The sequence below is a fragment of the Bubalus kerabau genome, chromosome 22 (genome assembly GCF_029407905.1).
Source record: "Bubalus kerabau isolate K-KA32 ecotype Philippines breed swamp buffalo chromosome 22, PCC_UOA_SB_1v2, whole genome shotgun sequence".
NCBI lineage: Eukaryota > Metazoa > Chordata > Mammalia > Artiodactyla > Bovidae > Bubalus > Bubalus kerabau.
Genome location: NC_073645.1, coordinates 45,340,336 through 45,360,883, shown reverse-complemented (window position 1 = coordinate 45,360,883; position 20,548 = coordinate 45,340,336). Strand labels below are relative to the sequence as shown.

General features: G+C 43.2%; 1 long non-coding RNA gene across 1 annotated transcript; it reads left to right on the top strand.

The window, feature by feature from the left end:
• The first annotated feature begins 5,686 nt into the window (after positions 1-5,686).
• Positions 5,687-20,318, top strand: LOC129636641 (uncharacterized). Its single transcript, XR_008707050.1, has 3 exons — positions 5,687-5,903; positions 18,987-19,214; positions 19,369-20,318. It is a non-coding gene; the product is annotated as an uncharacterized LOC129636641 (long non-coding RNA).
• Positions 20,319-20,548: the final 230 nt, after the last annotated feature.

Below are 20,548 nucleotides of genomic sequence, written 5' to 3'. Positions count from 1 at the left end.
CCAGCTACTACTCCAAGTTCCCATGCGGTTCCTCAAACAGAGCAGATAGCATCTCCAATCAATACCATTTTTGTGCTTTTCTTCACATGTTTGTCTGGGTTCCAGAAACAAGCATTTTGCCTGCATTGGCCCTGAGAATATAGATAGATATAGATATGTCAGACTCTTCAAGTTCAAAACCTCACATTCTTTTCAGTCAGGTAAAGATCATATTCAATCTGTTTTAAAAGCTGAAGTTTGACATATGCCTTAAGAAATCTTTAAACAGGAACCCTCCTACACAGTTGGTGGGAATGTAAGCTCGTACAGCTACTATGCAAAACAGTGTGAAGGCTCTTCAAAAAGACTAAAAACAAAGCTACCATACAATTCAGCAGTCCCACTCCTGGGCATATACCCAGACAAGACTGAAATGCAAAAAGATGCTCGCACCCCTGTGTTCATAGCAGCACTATTTACAATAGCCAAGACATGGAGACAAACTAAATGTCCATGGACACATGAATGGATCAAGAAGACGTGGTGCAGATATACAATGAAATATTACTCAGCCATTAAAAGATCTGTAGCAACATGGATGGACCTAGAGATTATCATACTAAGTGAAGTCAGAAAGACAAATATATCATGTGATATGACTTATACAGACAATCTAAAACATGACACAATTTAACTTATCTACAAAACAGTCTCATATACATAGAGCACACACTGCTGGTTGCCAAGAGGGGGAAGGGAGGAAGGATGGATTGCAGGTTGGGATGAACAGATGCAAACGATGGGCTTCCCAGGTGAAGCTAGTGGTAAAGAACACACCTGCCAATGCAGGAGCCTTAAGAGATGTGGGTTCAATCCCTAGGTTGGGAAGAGTCCCTGGAGGAGGGCATGGCAACCCACTCCAGTATTCTTGCCTGGAGAATCCCGCGGACAGAGGAGCCTGGCGGGCTACAGACCATAGTGTGTGCGTGCTCAGTCATGTCCGACTCTTTGCAACCCCACGGACTGTAGCCTGCCGGGCTCTTCTGTCTATGGAATTTTCCAGGCAAGAATACTGGAATGGTTTGCCATTTCCTACTCCAGGGAATCTTCCCAACCCAAAGATCAAACCCACATCTCCTGTGTTTCTTGTACTGGCAGGTGGAGTCTTTACCACTGCCCCCTGGGAAGCCCAGCTGTGGAGTAATCATCATAGTGTGTGCCTGAGCTGCAAAGAGTCCACAGGGTTGCAAAGAGTCAGACATGATTGAATCGACTGGGCACACACGCACAATGCAAACTATTATATATAATATGGATAAACGACAAGGTCCTATTGTATAGCACAGGAAGCTATATTCAATATCTTGTAATAAACTATAATGGAAAAGACTATGAAAAAGAATGATATTTATCAGTTCAGTTCAGTTCATTTCAGTCGCTCAGTCATGTCCGACTCTTTGCAACCCCATGAACTGCAGCACATCAGGCCTCCCTGTACATCACCAACTCCCGGATTCCACCCAAACCCATGTTCATTGAGTCAGTGATGCCATCCAACCATCTCATCCTCTATTGTCCCCTTCTCCTCCTGCCTTCAATCTTTCCCAGCATCAGGGTCTTTTCAGATGAGTCAGCTCTTCGCATCAGGTAGCCAAAGTATTGGAGTTTCAGCTTCAACATCAGTCCTTCCAATGAACACCCAGGACTGATCTCCTTTACGATGGACTGGTTGGATCTCCTTGCGGTCCAAGGGACTCTCAAGAGTCTGCTCCAACACCATAGTTCAAAAGCATCAATTCTTCGGCGCTCAGCTTTCTTCACAGTCCAACTCTCACATCCATACATGACCACAGGAAAAACCACAGCCTTGACTAGATGAACCTTTGTCGACAACGTAATATCTCTGCTTTTTAATATGCTGTCTAGGTTGGTCATAACTTTCCTTCCAAGGAGTAAGAGTCTTTTAATTTCATGGCTGCAGTCACCATCTGCAGTGATTTTGGAGCCCAAAAAAATAAAGCCAGCAACTGTTTCCATTGTTTCCCCATCTATTTTCCATGAAGTAGTGGGACCAGATGCCATGATCTTAGTTTTCTGAATGTTGAGCTTTAAGCCAACTTTTTCACTCTCCTCTTTCATTTTCACCAAGAGACTCTTTAGTTCTTCTTTACTTTCTGCCATAAGAGTGGTCTCATCTGCATATCTGAGGTCATTGATATTTCTCCCAGCAATCTTGATTCCAGCTTGTGCTTCATCCAGACCAGCGTTTATCATGATGTACTCTGCATAGAAGTTAAGTAAGCACAGTGACAATATACAGCCTTGACGTACTCCTTTTCCTATTTGGAACCAGTCTATTGTTCCATGTCCAGTTCTAACTGTTGCTTCCTGACCTGCATACAGGTTTCTCAAGAGGCAGGTCAGGTGGTCTGGTATTTATCTCTTTCAGAATTTTCCAGTTTATTGTGATCCACGCAATCAAAGGCTTTGGCATAGTCAATAAAGCAGAAATATATGTTTTTCTGGAACTCTCTTGCTTTTTCAGTGATCCAGCGGATATTGGCAATTTGATCTCTGGTTCCTCTGCCTTTTCTAAAACCAGCTTGAACATCTGCAGGTTCACGGTTCACATATTGCTGAAGGCTGGCTTGGAGAATTTTGAGCATTACTTTACTAGCATGTGAGGTGAGTGCAATTGTGTGGTAGTTTGAGCATTCTTTGGCATTGCCTTTCTTTGGGATTGGAATGAAAACTGACCTTTTCCAGTCCTATGGCCACTGCTGAGTTTTCCCAATTTGCTGACATGTTGAGTGCAGCACTTTCACAGCATCATCTTTCAGGATTTGAAATAGCTCAACTGGAATTCCATCACCTCCACTAGCTTTGTTCATAGTGATGCTTTCTAAGGCCCACTTGACTTCACATTCCAGGATGTCTGGCTCTAGGTCAGTGATCACACTACCGTGATTATCTGGATCTTGAAGATCTTTTTGGTACAGTTCTTCTGTGTATTCTTGTCACTTCTTCTTAATATCTTCTGCTTCTGTTAGGTCCATACCGTTTCTGTCCTTTCTTGAGCCCATCTTTGCATGAAATGTTCCCTTGGTATCTCTAATTTTCTTGAAGAGGTCTCTAGTCTTTCCCATTCTATTATTTTCCTCTATTTCTTTGCACTGATCACTGAGGAAGGCTTTCTTGTCTCGCCTTGCTATTCTTTGGTATTCTGTATTCAAATGGGTATATCTTTTCTTTTATCATTTGCTTTTCATTTCTCTTCTTTTCACAGCTATTTGTAAGGCCTCCTCAGACAGCCATTTTGCTTTTTTGCATTTCTTTTTCTTGGGGATGGTCTTGATCCCTGTCTCCTGTACAAGGTCACGAACCTGCCTGTGACGGCGCAGGAGCAGCCAAGAGGAGCTACCCCACGTCCAAGGTCAGGGGCGGCGGCTGAGAAGAGCTACCCCACATCCAAGGTAAGAGAAGCCTAAGTAAGATGGTAGGCGCTGAGAGAGGGCATTAGAGGGCAGACAGACTGAAACCACAATCACAGACAACTAGCCAATCTGATCACACAGACCACAGCTCTGTCTAAGTCAATGAAACTAAGCCATGCTGTGCGGGGCCAGCCAAGATGGACGGGTCATAGTGGAGAGGTCTGACAGAATGTGGTCCACTGGAGAAGGGAATGGCAAACCACTTCAGTGTTCTTGCCTTGAGATCCCCATGAACACTATGAACAGTATGATATTTATATGTATAACTGAATCACTAACCTGTACACCAGAAATTAATACAGCATTATAAATCAACTATGTTTGATAAAATAAACGTTAAAAATTACAGAAACTCTTAAACAAGAACAATGTTTATGATCTTGGGTATTTAAGCAAATAGCAAATTTGTGATAATTACTCAACTCATATTTATTAAGCTGCAATTGTGAGCAAGGCACTGTATAGGCTCAAAGGCTCATAGAGCTTCTTGGAGAGAAAGATTCTACAGAAGAAGATAATTAGTAATGCAAAGCAATACATCGTAAGATGTTCAAGCTGAAAGAAGCCTGAAGGTCATTTACTCTAATATGCCCATTTTACAAATGAGGAATCAGATTCAAAGTGACTTGCTTAGACTGTGGGATAATCAGAGCCACAGCTCTTCCATCGACCATGTACTATGATGCTGTGTGCCGTGTGTTGTAGTTCAAGTTCCAGAGTCTTTGAAACGACCTGACGGCAATCAATTTACAGGTGAGAAAACTAAAGTTCAGAGGGTTAAGTCATTTGTCTGAGGTCACACAGCTAGTGACAGAGGCCCCCGCAGATTCCAACCAACCTCCATCTGCTTCCAGAGGAATGTCTCTCATCCATTAGCTCTGCAAAGGTAAATCAAGAAGTGTGTCCCATGTCCCCATCTGCATGGGGAATACCCATTTATCCTTACAGACTTGCTGACTTAGTCCTGTCTTTCATAGCGCCTCCCCCGAGTCCCCCTGGCCACCTCTGTCTCACTGTGCTAGATTCGTGTCTGTGCCCCACCCGAGGCTCTCGTGTTGTGTACCCCTAGCCTGCTGCAGGGCAGATGCCCCAAAATCTCAGTGGAAAGGATCCAGTGGATCTGCCAAACCCTAACTCCAGGGGCTGATTCTGGGGGTGCGGAGCGGCCCTTGCCTTTAGATTCCATCCAGACCTTCCACGCACACAGCACTCCGGGCAAGTGGGGACTTGAGACAGGCTTCCTGGCTCTCTTGCACTCACAGCCCCTTGGGAGGCATAGGCTATTCTGTCTCAGGCCCCCTGCCCAACACACCTATGCAGTCACTAGAAACCAAACGCCCTCCTCCAGGAGACTCTCTTCTCCTTGTCCCCTTCCCCTTGAGAGAGTCATTTCCTAGGCAGGTTGATAGGAAATCTAGGGGTCCCCAAGGAGAGAGGGGTCTCCAAATGGAGGAAATAGCCTACAAGTGTCAGACATTTTTATCTCTCTTAAGCGGCAGGAGGAAACAAACTAACAATATTTTTTTCCTTCTCTATACAAATTTAAAGAGAGGTTTCTCTTAAAATGCTGTGTTGCCATAATGACACCTGGTTTCACCTGAAGTTAGCTATTCTTGAGCCTAGAGATAACCAATGACTTTTTCTTATGGAAATGTTTGTCTTAAGCTATGCTAATGTACTACGCCTTTACCCCAAACTCTGTCTCCAAGTCGGTTCCGCCTTTTGGCCCAGAACCTACTTGACAAACCAGTATGTTATACTCAGATATTGTTCCCCTAATCTATGTAAACGAAACTATTTGTATGGTGGTCTGCCCTTCTTAAAGATTCAAGTTAATCATTTTATGGCCCAGGATAAACCATTTGGTGCCATTCTGAATTTTAAGACTTTCCTTTCTTTCATTAACAGACTGCTAGTGACTATATAACATCCAGCTGAAGACTAGCAGGGGGGTACTCTTTCTGACCCCTTCTGATGCCTATGTCAGAAGCTTTCTCTATCTCCTTTATACTTTAATAAAACTTTATTACACAAAAGCTCTGAGCGATCAAGCCTCGTCTCTGGCCCCAGATTGAATTCTTCTCCTCCGGGAGCCAAGAATCCCGGTGTATTCGCGTGATTCAACAACCTTTCACCCTCCTCTCCCTGGACCCCACCCCTTTCTTTTTCCCAGCCCCTGATGCATGCCAGTATCAGCCTTGACTCCTCTCCAACTCTTCCCATGCTGAGGGGAGGGAAGGAGACCCAGCAGAGAGGGGATGGGGCTCTTTGACGGTCAGTGTTGGCACACCTGCCGGACCATCAGATTTTACCACCACAAGGATGGCTCCCATGAACACCTCTGTTGAGTCCTAGGATGCATCTTGCTCTGCCTTGAGTGGCATTACTAAATGACCTTTTGTTATCCTGACTTCAGTGAGTTCCCAAGAGGTAAGTGGATGTGTGTTGGGGGGAGGGGATGTGGCCAGCAGGAAATACCGTTCTTCCACTTAATGAAACCTGACTAGTAATGAAAGCAATTTAAGGGCACAATGTGGGTCTGTTGAATGATTAAAAAGACAAAATTTTAGAAAAAGTAACTTGCCTGGGGTTTCAAGAAAACTAAATGCAATTACTCTCAGTAGTGGTAAGTCATCTCCTGAAAATTCCAGCAGATTTGGAATAAATATTGATATGTCTATTTTTATCCATGATGGGGAAATTGAAAGCTCCTAAAAATATAAAATTCTAATATCAGTGTCTCACCAATTTGCTCAAGTATCAAAATACAATGAAGATATTTAGACTTAAATTACAAAGGTGCAATGGGCTCCTTTTATTTCTTTTTTTGATAATTCGGTGTGTGTGTTCATGCGCGCCCTCAGTCACTCAGTCGTGTCCAACTCTTTGCGATCCCATGGACTGTAGCCCACCAGGCTCCTCTGTCCATGGGATTTTCCAGGCAAGAATATTCCAGCTGGTTGTCATTTCCTTCTCCAGGACATCTTCCCAATCCAGGGATCGAAACAGAGTCTCCTATGTCTCCTGCAGTGGCTGGTCGATTCTTTACCACTTGAGCCACCTGGGAAGCCCCTTAGACAAATCAGAACACAGTTCAAAACTTATCATTCCTCCAGGCAACCACTGTTAACACCACAAAACCCTGGACCTGAAATTGTTTTAAAGAGCCCATCGATTGAATGCCTACATGCACTAGCCTTGGTTTTAACCATTTAATGAAGGTTGTTTGACCTAATTATCCAAAGCCCTGAGAGGAAGGGTCATTAGCCTGTTTACAATTGCAGAGTCTGGGTTCAGGTCAAATAACCAGTCCCGTTGTATGCAGCTCAGTGGTGGAAGCATCAGGATTCTAACCCAGGTGCGTCTATACAACCTGCTGCTGCTGCTAAGTCTCTTCAGTCATGTCTGACTCTGTGAGACCCCATAGACAGCAGCCCACCAGGCTCCCCCGTCCCTGGGATTCTCCTCCAATCCACTCTATCTCCTTAGAATATGCCGATGTTTAGGAAGAAATCATACCAACCCTTACACAGCCTGGAATAGTGACTTTTTTTCTAGCACAGGAGGATTTGTTTAAATTTTGTTTTCATAAATCTTCATCAGCCTGCGTATCTGTCACTTCTGCTCATTCACCCGTTGCTCTCTCACCTCTTCATCACAGGATACCAAAAAAGTGTGGTTTGAAATGTCTACTTTTGAGACTCTAGGTGAAGAGGCAAAGGTCACGACCACATACTGGTGATATGAAACGTGGTAAAGCCGAAGGTAGCTCCCTGCATTCCTGGTATCTTCCCATGGGTCCACGTTTCTACCCAGTTACTAAGACAAACCCCAAGCTCTTGGCCTGAAAAGCCCAGCAAGGACCCATAGCACTAGCATATATTAAGAAAAAAAAAAATGTGCAAACTTTAGGGGAAAGGGTCAGCCACAGCAGTAATAAAAAATGCAAATTAAAAAACTGAAAATAGGATTTTTGCCTATCTATCAAATCAGTAAACATTTCATAAATAATAGAACTATATACTGAAAGGAAATGATAAACTTTGCTTGTGGGAAAATAAATTAGTACATCTCTTTTAGAGAATAGTTTAGCAATACATAAGTGTGTCAGTTGCTCAGTCATGTCCGACTCTTTACAACCCCATGGACTGTAGCCCACCAGGCTCCTCTGTCCATGGGATTCTCCAGGTAAGAATACTGGAGTGGGTTGCCATTCCCTTCTCCAGGGGATCTTCCAGACCCAGGGATCAAACCCGGGTGTCCTGCATTGCAGGTGGATTCTTTACCATCTGAACCACCCCGGAAGTAATACATAAAATAAACTTAAAAATGCTCACCTTTTGAATTAACAATTCATTTGAGGCCCTAACCCAACCAAATAATCTGAATTTTTTTTTATTTTATTTTTTAACTTTACAATATTGTATTGGTTTTGCCATATATCAAAATGACAAGCCACCTGTACAAACCCACACAGCGAATAATCTGAAATTTTTTAAATGCTTTGTTTACAACTTTGTTTAATGAAATCATATTTACAGCAATATATATACACAAAACATGAAATAACCCCAAGCCACAATAATAGATAATGGTAAAGTAATATATGATATAACATATAAAAAAATATAATAAAATATTAGGCAACCATGAAAACAGTAACTGTAAAATGGTGTGTGAGATTCAGTTTTTTAGTTGCATATGTTTGCTATAAATACATAAATACAAGAAAAAAGAACACAAAGAAATACATTAAAATTCTAGCAATGGCATTCTCTAAGAACTTGTATCAGTTTTATTTCTTATATTCTTATTTGACCTTTTTACATTTCATCCTCACCATCAAAAAAGAAATAAGCCTTTAATACTATATTTACAGAGCACTTATGATATGTATAAATAGGTGTGCAGTTATATATTGTGGAAAAAACAAAAAGATGATTTTAATTTTTGTATTTAAAAGAAAGGAATTCAGATATTACAGTGGGTGGTCTTATGAATGATTATATTTCTTCTATTTTTTCTATACTTTTCATTTTCTCTAAAATATCAACACTATTTTCATATGTATAAAAAAAAATCTATAACTTTGAAAAGTGGTTTTATTAATCACAGGTAGCCATAAAGTGAAAACGAAAGTGTTAGTTGGTCAGTCGTGTCCGACTCTTTATGACCCCATGAACTGCAGCCTCCCAGGCTCCTTTCCATGGAATTCTTCAGGCAAGAAGACTGGAGTGGAATAAGCCATTCCCTTCATCAGGGAACCGTCCCAACCCAGGGATTGAACCTGGGTCTCCTGCATTGGAGGCAGATTCTTTACAGTCTGAGCCACCAGGGAAGCCCAGAAAGCCATAAAACTGACTGAAAATCCTAGCTAGAGGGGAATGCCGGAGGCAGGCTCTGACCTGCGGCTTCTTTCTTTGTTTAAAAGCAAGAACAACAAACAAAACGGTGCCGGGGGGAAAACTAGAGACACGTCAAAGACATGTCAGCCCAAACTGAGCCTTTTTCCTTGAGCTGATCAGTGAGAGCAAAGTAAGAAGGGAACAAATTTTCCCCACGTATGCATGTGTTTGGGACGCTTGCAAACCCCACTGTCCTGCCCACACCCACTCTCTGGAGACCCTGGCAGGACCAGCAGCGAGGTGTCTCTTGCAGTGTGTCCGTGTGTCCAGCCTGACACTCATGGACTGACCACTCTTGCAGGAGCTAAGCAAGCAGGGCATAGAATCACCTCTCTCTTCAGGGTGAAAGTGGGATTCCCATCCCAAAGGGCAGTTATTCTCCCATGAGGAGGAGGGAGAATAATAATATTTTGCTTTGAAAATAATCTTATGATTGCAGCAAGTTGGAGTGCATTTCTGTCTGTGAGATGCAATGAAAATGCTGTCCGTGTGATGGCAATGAAAATGCAGGAGACTGTAAGAGACTCGGGTTCGATCTCTGGGTTGGGAAGATCCCCTGGAGAAGGCCATGGCAACCCACTCAGTATTCTTGCCTGGAGAATCCCATGGACAGAGGAGCCTGAAGGGCTGTAATCCACAGAGTCACAAAGAGTCAGACACAACTGAAGTGACTTAGCATGCACATAGCACTTGGCAGAAAAGACAAACAGCCCAGGGGATAAAAACAAACAAGATGAAAGAAAAAATCTATTTTTAATAAAAAAGAAAAAGAAGAAATTCTCTTTTTCTCACTGTAGTAGGAGAAAGAATTATGTCTCCACACAACCCCAGATGCATCCTCCTCCCTGCCTGGGTCCCCTTCAGCCCGTTGCACGGAGTCACCGAACTCCTGAGCCCCAAACCCAAAGGGAGACTTTGATTAGGGTTTACACTGAACAGTGGGAGCTTCCCTGGTGCCTTAGACGGTAAAGAATCTGCCTGCAAAGTGGGAGACCAGGGTTTGATCCCAGGGTCGGGAAGATTCCATGGCAAAGGGAATTGCAACCCATTCCAGTATTCTTGCCCGGGAAATCCCATGGACAGTGGAGCCTGGAGGGCTACAGCCCATGGGGTTGTGAAGAGTCAGACATGACTGAGCGACCAGCACTTTCAACACTACATTGAGGAGTTTGACCCAGAGGTCATTATGACATCACTGTTATCCAATGATATCACTGTTATCTGCACAAGATTAATTTGCTTAAAAAATAATCTTATGACTGTAGCAAATCAGAGTGCATTTCTGTCTGAATATAGAGTGTGTTATGGGATTCCCCTGGCGATCCAGTGGTTAAAACTTCTTGCTTCCAGAGCAGGGGCTGAGGGTTTGATCCCTGGTCAAGGAACCAAGATCCTGCATGCCGTACGGAGGCCAAAAAAACAAAGAGTGTGCTCTATATTGAATGATCAAGCATGTGGTCTCTGGGGCTCAAATCCAGCATCCACCACCACCACCACCACACCCCTAGCTGTGTGGTGACTGGGAGTAGCTATTTAACATCTCTGAACTTCAATATCCTGGTCTACAAAGTGGGGTTTGAGGACCGAAAGCCATCAGGCCACATGAAGCACTCAGAGATGGTGCGCCCAGCTACACGTAGTCATGAGCTGGTAGAATGGAGTCGCAGTTCTTGTGTCTGAATAAGGGCGTCCAAAGAGAAGTTCGTCAGTAGCCCACAGGTTCGTCATCACCTGGCTGAGGACCTGATTTCTCAGCACCTTAAGGATGGGTCTGGGACAAATGAAAAGCCAAATGACTCCTCACCCAAACCAGAAACAGTTGAGAGCATGAAACAGCACTATTACTTTTAAGGCAGAGACAACAGAGGAAAGCAAGACCATCCCAGACCAACCAAGACTGTGTGTTCACCCTGGCCAGCCAGAGAATGCTCCCCAAACTCTGCTCTTTCTCGTCTTTTAACTCTTAGGTTGGGCTTCCCTGGGGGCTCAGATGGTAAAGAATCTGCCTGCAAATGCAGGAGACCCAGCTTCAATCCCTGGGTTGGAAAGATTCCCTGGAAAAGGAAATGACTCCCCCCACCCCCCAGGTATTCTTGCCTGAAGAATTCCATGGACAGAGGAGCCTGGCAGGGGTACTGTCAGTGTCAGACACGACTGAGTGACAATAAAAATTAAACAACTCACATTAAGGGATTGATTGACTGAGTTAACCATTTACCACTCTCTCCTACAATAAGAGTTCAGGTGAATTGAGATATGGGGGATGTAAGAGTTTTTTTGCATCTTTATCAAGGCATAATTTACATATAATAAAATACACTCGTATTAACTGTACCCTGGAATGAATTTTGATAAGTATATACACCCAAATAACCATCATCAAAATCTAAAGCTAGAAAATTTTCATCAGCCCAAAATGTTTCCTTTTGTGACCTTGCAGTTGGTCTGAACACAAAGCCCCAGCCCTAGGCAACCACTGACCAGACTAGCTTTGCCTAATCTAGAATTTCAAGTGCATGGAATCACACATTAGGTACTATTTGTGTCTGGCTTCTTCTGTTCGGCATCATCCATGTTGCCTGGACCAACGGTATTTTTATTGCTAAACAGTATTCCTTTGTGTGGATCCAGCACAATTTGTTTATCCATTTACCTTTGATGGATATTTGAATCTATTATGAATAAAGCTTTTGTGCATATTCTTGGAAAAGTCATCTTGTGGGTATACGATGTCATTTCTCCTTCATAAATACTAAGAAGTGGAATTTGAGGTCATAAGGTAAATGTTTGTTGAAGATATTTTATAAAGTGGTTGCCCCAGGTGGTACTGGTGGTAAAAAATCCACCTGCCAATGCAGGAGATGCAAGAGATGCCAGTTTGATCCCTGGGTTGGAAAAATCCCCTGAAGTATGAAATGGCACCCCACGCCAGTATTCTTGCCTGGGAAATTTCATGGATGGAGGAAGCTAGCGGGCCAGAGTCCACAGGGTGGCAAAGAGTTCATTGTTCACTCCCACCAAAAATGTGTGCGAGTTCCAGTTGCTTTTGTATTCTCACCAATACATATTGGTAATATTATTAGTAATACCGTCAGTCATTTTCACTTCAGCCACTCTAGTGAACGAGTAGGGTGGCTCATGACTTTAATTTGCACTTCCCTGGGGACTAAGGAAGCTGCACTGCTTCTGATGCGCTTACTGACGGTTCACGCATCTGCTTCTGTCAAATAGCTTTTCAAAGAGTTTTAATAGTAAGTTGTGGGACTTCCCTGATGGTCCAGTGGTTAAGACTCTGCACTCCCATTGCAGGGAGTACAGGTTTGACCCCTAGTCAGGGAACTAAGATCCCCCGTACTACGTGGTAAGGCCAAAAAAATGAAAAATTAATAATAAATTTGTTTTTTCTTATTATTGAGTTGTAAGAGTTATTTGTATATTCTGAATATTAGACCTTTGTCAAACACGTATGCTGCAAATATTTTCTGTCTAGGACTTGTCTATTCATTTTCTTAATGGTGTCTTTCAAAGAGCAGAAGTTTCACATTTTAACGAGGCTCAATTTATCAAATATTTTTTAAAGTCTGCACTTTGTGTGGCCCAAGAAACTTTGCCTACTTCCAAATAACAAAGTTTTTTGTATTTTTTTTCTAGAAGTTTTACAGTTTTAACTTTTCCATTTAGACAGATCCACTTGAGTTAATAATTTGTCATGGTGTGAGTTAGGGTTGAAGTCCATTTTTTCCGTGTGAATATCAGGCTCTTCCCACACCATTGTTGAAAAAGACTGCCATTACCCTGCTGAATTTTTTAGGCATCTTTGCCAAATCAGTTGACCATAAATATGTGGATTACCTCTGGACTCTTTATCCTGTTACACTGATGTTATTTTTATACTTGTGCTGATACTGCAGTCTCCTGTTTACTGCAGGCTTATGATAAGTCCTGAAATTAAATAATGCAAGTTCTCCAACTTTTTTCTTTAAAAAATATATATATTGGACTGTCCATTTCTTTAAAAAAGAAAAAAAGAACCGTGAGCCTTTATGACTCCAGTGAATCAGTAGATTTATTTGGGGAGAATTGGCAATGTTGAGTTTCTGTCCATACGCATGGTATATCTCCCCACTTATTTAGAGCTTTTAAAAATGTATCAGTAATGTTATACTGAGTTTTTCATCATTAATGGGTGTTCAATTTTTTAAAAATATTTTTCCTACATCTTCTGGGAGAATCCTATGACTTTTCTACTTTATGCAATGTAAAAAGGTGATTTCCAGTTTAACATATTTTTAATGTTAAACTAATCCTATATTTTTGGTATAAATCCCAATTGATTATAATATATTATCCTCTCTATATATTGCTAAATTCAATTTGTTAATATTTTGTTAAGGATTTTTGCCTCTATATTCATAAAAATTACTGAATTGTAGTTTTGGTTTGTTCTTATAATGTCTTCGTCTGATTTTTAATCAGGATAACCACAGTTTAATGAGAGATAAATCTGGATAATGAGAGTGAAAGTGAAAGTTGTTCAGTTGTGCCCGACTCTTTGCGACCCCCAACTATGTAGTCCATGGAATTCTCCAGGCCAGAATACTGAAGTGGGTAGCCTTTTCCTTCCCCAAGGGATCTTCCCAGCCCAGGTCTCCCACATTGCAGGCAGATTCTTTACCAGCTGAGCCACAAGGGAAGCCCAAGTATACTGGAGTGGGTAGCCTATCCCTTCTCCAGGGGATTTTCCCGTCCCAGGAATCAAATGGGGATCTCCATTGCAGGCGGATTCTTTACCAACTCAGGTATCAGGGAGTGATAAGGGCAGAAACAGGGACAGGAAAGCAAGGTGAAATGAGCACATTTATAAAATGAGACCCAACTGAATGGCCACATATAAATGGAAACTTCACTTAGTTACAATTTCAATTTGAGTTTTAAAATATGAACTCAATATTGGACTGGTTTTACTTTAAAACAAAACAAAAAACATCCATAACTAAGAAGGCAATAATTAACTCCCCTCTCTAAAACAGTTGAATCTCTCCATGGTCCAGAGTTCAGATCTGCACACCACACTTAAAGACAAATTGGACTGAATTCCCGGGTACCACCACCAGGATGACAAATGGCCTTGAAATTATGAAAGGATTAGAAATGTTCCCACAGTAAAGGGCAAGAGAGTGAGGAGGAAGGACAGGCTGGCTGTCTTCAGGTTTGTGAAGGGTGGTCATGAAGGAAAGGAATTAAACTTGTTTCCTATGGCCCTAGAGGGTAGATCAAGGGTTTGTAACCACTATGGCCACCCCAAAACTCAGTCTCAGGTGTAGTAAGTCTCCTTCACTGCCTGAGTTCAGGAAGAGGTAGCCCAGCCAGTGGTAGATGCCGAATAGAGAATTTGAATCTGCTTTGGCTAAATACTTCACGCGGTGCCCCAGCCCTGTTCTTGACAGCCTCACGCCTGTCAACTGCTCCTTGAACAAAAGCATTTCTGTGTAGCTTCCACACTGTTTACCCAAGAAAGAAAAATGGCCCAAATCCTTACAGCTGTGTTTGCCAAACACCAGGACGAATGTTTGATAAAGTGTTGGTGAATTTTTAAAAATAGAACTATCCCATCTGTCTTTCATAAAATCAAATTTGTTCACTTAAAGGATTCTCCTTTATGCTGAGATTATGCCCTTACTGCTTTTTACCTGGTATTGAAATGTCTTTTATGAAATGTTGGTGATAGTAGATGATCTTGTCCTTATGTGTTTACCCAACAAAATTAAAATTGGTGACTCTTTCTCAAACTTTCATTTTTACAGTTATTAATTATTTTATTATTATTTTTGGTCGCACTGGGTCTTTGTTGCTGCTTGCAGGTCTTCTCCAGTTGCAGTAAGTGGAAAACTCTCTAGTTGTGAGGCGGGGGCTCCTCATTGCAGTGGCTTTTCTCGTTGCGGAGCACAGCTGGGTGCACAGGTTTCAGCAGCTGTGGCCTGTGGGTGCAGCAGTCGCGGCTTGCTGGCTCTGGAGAACAGACTCAGTAGGGGTGGCGCACGGGCTTTGTGGCTCTGAGTCACGTGGAATCTTCCCAGATCAGGGATCGAACCCACGTCCCCTGCACTGACAGGCAGATTCTTATCCACCACCCCACCAGGGAAGTCCAAGTTATTGCTCTGTAAAATACAAAGTGTACAGCAGGCCAATTAGCTAGGTCACCATGAGGATCTTGTATTTATATCAACCAACTTGTATACAACTTATGGAGGAGGAAATGGCAACCCACTCCAGTATTCTTGCCTGAAGAATCTCATGGACAGGGGAGCCTAGCAGGCTACAGTCCATGGGGTCACCAAGAGTGGGACACGACTTAGCAACTACACAGATACCAATTATATTTACCTGAACTAGATCTTCTTAAAGTGTATTCCATGGGGTGGTGGGGTGGTGGGGGGGGAGGGTGGGGAGGAACTGAAACAGTTTATGTCTAGATTGCTGCCGGTCTATGAAATACCTAAACCAGGGAATAGTTTTCATAGTTTTTATCAGATCTTCAAAGATGACCAACCCCTAATTTAGTCTGAGAATATGGAAGTTAGGTTGAATGACTGAACTGAAATGACCTCTAAGATCTCTTCCCAGGTCTACAATTCCAACTGTTTTCAAAACCTGAAGTATGGATGGCTCTCTGTGCATGGATAGTTATCTGAATACACTTAGGGAGCCCTGGACAGTCAGAGAACATTCATGAAGTCACTGAGAACCCAAGGGTATAAAGGAGATCCACCTCTCTCTAACTTCCTCTCACCAAAGACTCTCCCTGAAAACTCCAAACTCCAGAGTAATCTCTTAAATTCCTAGAGTGAATGAGGTCATCGCAGAACAGAAACTCTCCCACACTTCATTTATTAAGTCACAATTATTCTTACCCTAATGAGACATTAAAACGTGATGGCATCAGTGTATAAATATTTGAGTTGCCAACTCACGGTCTCTGCTTAAATTCTTCTTTTCTGGAACACACTTAGACCCAGTTAGAAAATGTGCTTTCAGATTCTGCAGTGTAGATCAGTACCGCCAGTTCTGGGGAAGAAGTTTTCATGATAGGACAGCTTTAAACATGCCGGCCAGTTCTACGCTGAGACGCTAGAGCAGCCGCAAAGCTATACAATGTGGCTTTTGTTCAAGTGGCAATTAGCAGAAATTATAGACCAGGGGCAGTGTCATTGTGCAAAGGATTCAGTCAAAGTAGACCCAGACCAGTGTTCATTAGACCAGCCAAAAGCTGGAGAACCCTCTTTTAAAAAATTAAACAAGCTCTCAGCCTATTTGCTTCAGTTATAACCATGCTGAGGAGTACGCTTCCTCTCACTTACAGATAGTACCTGGAGGACACTCTTGGGAGGGGGAGCTCTCTAAGTGTTGGGTCTTTGATTGACAAATGCATTCAAGGGGAAATTGCTGGTGTGATTTTATTCATTATTAGGAAAATGAACAAGCTGGATTGTGCTGTCGTGTAGCTCCTGTGCCAGTTATAATAGCATCTCTGGTTATTTTATTTTATTTTAAATCAGACATTAGAGGATGAGGATCCATGCTGGTTTCTATGGGGTGGGAGGGAGAGAGTCTGAAGACGAAGAACAGAGTAATTAAAGGGAAGATACGGGAATTGTGCAAAGCACAAGTCACAGTCTCAGACATGAGAGGTAGTTCAAGGCTCCCCTGGTCTACAAGGGGTCCCAGTTCAGTCCCTTAAATGGCCATTAAGTAATAAACCAAGTCCCCTGAATCGCAGTATCCACTCATGTACTTGAAGAGAACCACTGTGTCCAGCCAGCTACCCCGAGTTGTTGCCACACAGGGCTATCTCTGTTTTTATGTGTTTCTGGGCTCCTGGATTCTTCACCATCCCCTTTCTTTCCTCTGGCATGTTCCGTGTCTCTCATCATTCCACCCACATCTAAAATATGGAAACTTAACCCTGGAGAAGGAAAGCCTAGAAGCCTCTAGGAACCACTCTCAAGGCTTTCAAGAGTCAACAAAAGGAGGATGCTCTTGACTCTTCCAAACTCACAAGCAAACAAGTAACCCCTATGTTGTCTTAGAAGGAGCTCCCAATTCTGCAGGAACTCAGGCATGCGAGCTCCTTCCTAGTTGTCTGCTGTGCTTATTAGGTGTCCATGTGATATTGCAGAAAGCCCACAAACCCAGGCATGGAAAGCCAGCTCTGCCCACACTTTCTTGAGTGGCTCTAAGGATGGCATCCCCTGGCCCTGAGCCAGTCCCTCCCCTGGACTCTCAGAAGGACTGGACTCCTGAGGCTCCCAATGGGTTGGGGCATCTGCAGAGTTACTGCTGGTAGGGCTCAGGAGCCACTGACTCATGGAGCCTTGTCTAGAGACTAAATGAAACGGCAGTTGTCATCCTAGGAAAAAGCTGATGCTCAAAGGGCATCTCTGAGCTGAAAACCTTGGGACCCACAGGACAATATGATTCCCAAGGTTCTGAAGCCCCTTGCAGCTTAGCTGCCTCTTAGAAGGAGGAGTCCTGATGGGATGAGTTATCTTCTCCAGGTCTACTCTGCCTCTAGATGAGAATTTAGAGAATCTGCTACTGTGGGTGAAACCTTTCCACCTTCGGCATAATTGTTGTGTTGTGTTGTTTTGTTTTTAATTTAAATTGGGGACTTTCCTGGTGGTCCAGTGGCTAAGGCTCTGAACGCAGCGGGCCCAGGTTCGATCCTGGTCAGGGAACTAGATCCCACAGGCTGCAACTGGGAGTTCACCTGATGTAGCTAGAGATCCTGCATGCCGCAACTAAGACCCAGGGAAGCCAAATAATATAATAAACTAAAATCTAAAAATTAGAAGTCAAATGTAAACTCTTAACTCTTAAATGCACTTCATAATGGTGATTTTTAGAGATTCCACCTCAAGCAGAGCCCTGCATATTTTGTCAAATCAACCTCTGCACCTTTTTTAATGTGGTTTATTACAGTGATAAAGAGCTTGAGTTTAGGAACCAAACAGACTTGAGTTTCTAACCTGGCTTCATTACTTACTTAGCCGTGTGATCTTGAGAAAGTTACTTGATCCTCTGAGCCTTAGTTCCCTCACCCATAAAATGGACATAAGCATCTAGATCTTCAGAGGTGTGGTGAGAAGTGAGATGCCTCCTGTGAAGCACTGAGCAGGTCTAGCCCCCACTATCAGCGTGATCTCTTTGGAATTCCATTGGATCATGTTTATTAAGCCAGATGTATACCTTGGGTTTTTGGATTACATAGAACCATGTCTTCTATAGGAGGTTTATACCTGACGGAGGAATCTAGCCAACTTCTCACATTTCCAAGTGAGGAGTCACACTCTCACAATTAATTGCACAGACAGAAATGGCCCCTGGGTAAAAATCTGTGAACCCAGCACCCCCTCTCCAAATCTCCAAGGACTCCTCTCTCCTCCCCTCTGTCCTCCCCTAGCTGGATACCTGCACCTCATCTCCTCTTAGCTGGAAGCTCTTTCTGGAGGAAGGGTCCCCTCCTTCTGGAGGAAAGGTCCCCTCCTTCACTTGAGCCTGACCTCTGGCAGCTTCAGAAGTAAGTCCTCTGCCTTCTCAGAGCACCCAGGTCAGCTCCCCTTGAGGAGACAGAGGGAAAGCCTGCTAATGTGATATGGGGAGGAGATTCCTTCAGCTCAGTCCAGGATCACCCCTTCCTCATCCCATGAATGTCTGAGAGCAGATGTGATGAGAGCATCCCAGGCCAGGGGACCGACTTGTGCAAAGGCCCTGCCTGGAGGCGGAAGTCCAGGCTGTCCAGCTTAAGAGAGGTGAAGGGCCCAAGGCAAGACCAGACCTTCAGGTCCTGGCCCCATGAGCACTATTCTTGGCTTTATTATTACCTCCTCAAAATGGAAGACATGGCTTCATTTGCACCACTAGAGTCCTTGAGAATGAGGCAATCCATCCCTGAGGCAATGCGATGTTTCACAAGCTCAAGTTGGTATGCAAATAAATGCAAATGTGGCACCAGTTATCCTTAAAGATGCAAAGTACATACCCCAGGAGAGACCTATTAGCACACTGTATGTCTGTCATGGTTCACAAGGATCATTATGTTTCATTACAGCTTTCTTCCTTAAATCAGAATCCAACTCCATGAAAGTATTTGCCAGGTCTGATTCAAGAAATTCAACCTGTGTGTGAAATACAAATAGGCTTTCATCTCCTGGAGCTGGTCATCAAGTCAACACTCTTGACTTCACAGCTCTTCGTTTTAACGGTCCTAGGAGAAAAGTATCAACATCAGAAAGACCATTTGAATTTTCCCCTACTTGTGAGCAGGCTGAAGATACAGGTGAGACAAGGGGGCTTTGGAGCCAGTCTTGGGTTCTAGCACCTGCTCTGCTGCTGGTGATCATGGGACTGACAGGTCCTAGCAGCAACTCTCTGAGCCTCAGTTTCCTCATCTGTAAAACACAAAGATAATGATCACTTTGTCTCTCTTTCAGAGCCTTAGAAGATGAATCATTCTTCCCTTCCCTTGTCTCCCAACCCAACTCTACTTCCCGAAGAGGAAAGACAAAGAAACCAGGCTGGTGCTTTGTGGATTGTTGTGTGATGGCTGCTGTTGTGGGAACAGGAGAAAACACGTGCAAAGTGCCTTCTTTTGTTTTTCAGTCGCTCAGTCATGTCCGAGTCTTTGCGACCCCATGGACTGCAGTGACGTACTGGAACAGTACGAAGTCAGCCGGGCACAGGGAAGCCTTTGCTGGTCCCATCTCCATGCTAACGATTTGTAGTGTGTGGTCCTTGGCCTTGGTGCCTTGGCTGCTCCACCAGGATCTATTTGCATGGCTGCCCCCTGGCATCAGCATCTGTTTCCAGGCATTCTTCAGCAGGAGAAAATTCTTGCCTTTGGTGCAGAGGGCTGGTAATGATTCAGACACTCCTCTACCCTAAACAGATTGCAAATTTTTCCTCAATGGGAAAGAGGATACACTATAAAATATAACATTTCCTTAAGGGTTTGTGGGGTTTTTTTTCTTACAGTTAATCATGTTTTGAAACATTTAGGAAAGAAATACAAGGCATCTATTTTTTTTCTTTTTCTTAATCATGACCTAGTAAGTTCCCCTCCAGATGGAAAAACTCTAGATTTGTAAATTAAGACCATCGTATCTGCCTTCTTTTCAATGTTTCATTTGGTTTTAGAGCTGGAAAGGGCCTTGGAAACCACCTCGCTCAATGCCTTGACTTTCAGATCCAAAGAACCAGAGCCCAAAAGGATGACGTGACCTACCTAAGGTCACGTAGCTTGTTAGAGATGCGCCTGAGTTGAACCACAGGCTTCCAGATCCACAACATGCTGTGTCTCATTTCTTACTGTGTTGCCAGAAAGAAAAAAAAAAAAAAAAGCACCTTGGGAAGGAAAATGAAATAAGGCTTCTTTCTGAATGTTTGTGTATCACCCACAATTGGCAGGCTGGACTTTTAGTATGCTTGCAATCGTCTGACTTAATAGGTGGCCTATGTGAGACTGAAATTTACTCAGGGGGAAGTGTTGAGGAAACCCCAATTCCTGCTATCCACTGAGCAGGAGTCCCACAGGATGTCAGGGGAACACCAGCCCAGGCAGTGAGGTCAAACCTAGGAAGTCAAACATATTAAGTCATATGCAGCAAGTTTCCA